The following is a 1,671-nucleotide window of genomic DNA, read 5'->3' as shown; positions in this document are numbered from 1 at the left end:
ACACACACACACACACACACACACACACACACACACACACACGCACACACTCGCACACAGAAATGAATTTGCAAGTACTTGCGGAGTACAAGAGGACTTTTCTTGAGTTTTGAGCTCCACCAACACAGTCAGGTTAGTTGCATGAAACATCTCAAGTGGAACGTAACAATGTGCCGGGTGTTTTGGTAAAGTACCAATAAAATACAATAACATCACAGTGTGTAAAAAGTATGTAATACCTACAAAAGGAAACTGCTTATTGGGGTCAGAGTAGTCTAGATCATCCAAAGCACATTACCAGGATAATTGCCTGACACCCGGCGCAGGATGTCCCACACTCTGTGCTCTTTGTGTGATGCTGTTTTCAAACTTTGTTTGCTTTGGGAAAACGACAACAAACCTCGAGCTATCAAGTTAAATGCTGAAAATGGCAAGTTTTAACAAAACTTTGGATCGTGCATCAAGGCAGGCTTGTTTGGTTCTTTCAGGGAATTATTGAAAAGATTCACAAAGATTATGTTTACGACATTTACTATCTAACTGGGGGGTTTTGGGAACTATGAGAGGATCGCTGTGGATGAAGTTCACACAGAGTTACACTGGTAAGAGCAAGTTATGTTTAACCATGTATCAGCTAAATTCAGTGGCTCACGTTAGTGTATTGTGTGAACAGTTAACTTCAGTTAATGTAGTATGTGGCATTTTCTTTTGCAAGGTGCAAATGTTCCACCAAGCTTAGCGCCGGTAAAGATGATTGTTATTGGTTAAAGAAATGCCAACCAGCCAGTGTTTTTGTCTCCTTTTTTTACTTCAATTCTCATTTAATTTTACGAGCCGACTGCATCACAAACGCTACTTTCTCTGTGAGTTTTAAACATAGACTGTATAAAATAGGTTTTAAAGAGCTCCCAAGATCTGCAATGCTCTCCCTTCTCTTCATTGAAGCCTCTATGTGTACAGGCTCGTGGTGATGCCCAATGTGCTAGAGGTGCCAAATAAAATGTATGTTTGGTACTGCCAATTTGTTTTGTTTTGTCATGGTTCATGTGTGAAATAAACATTAGAAAAAAATTAATGGAAGATAATCGGGATATCAATTCTAAGCAAAGAAATCGCTTAGAATCGTGCCGGCCTACTCTGGAGGGAGCTTTCCAAAGTGTCTCTCACAGGTCTTGCAGCAAAAGATTGTAAAGGGTTATAGCGGGTTTAACAGGATCTAATTATTCCTACTTGACCCAAAAGAAGACAGGTGCAAACACACTGGTTTGGAGGTGTAGCGAATCATCTTTATTTGGAACAGTAATGAGCTCCAATCCAAGTTTCCTCTTTGGTACACTTTTATGATTGGCTTCTTAACCCTTGTGTTGTCCTTGGGTCAAATTTGACCAATTTTTAGATTTATGGATTTCTTTGAATTTATGGATTTCTTTTTAATTAAATTGCCCCAAAATAACATGAAAGTGTGGATGTATGTTGTATGGAAGCCCCGTAAAATTAATGATTACTTTCATTGAAATGTGGGTGTTTATTTTTTTTAATTTTATAGCATTTGAAACAAACTGTGATCCACTCAACATCCTCTGATCTTAACTAAGAGTCCAAATAATCCATAATTTCTGGGGGGGTTTAACAACAAAAAAATAGGTATTATTAAAAAGTGACAAACGTTTC

Source organism: Etheostoma spectabile, chromosome 2 (genome assembly GCF_008692095.1).
Source record: "Etheostoma spectabile isolate EspeVRDwgs_2016 chromosome 2, UIUC_Espe_1.0, whole genome shotgun sequence".
In the NCBI taxonomy this organism is placed as follows: Eukaryota; Metazoa; Chordata; class Actinopteri; order Perciformes; family Percidae; genus Etheostoma; species Etheostoma spectabile.
Note: the sequence above shows the minus strand (reverse complement) of the source record.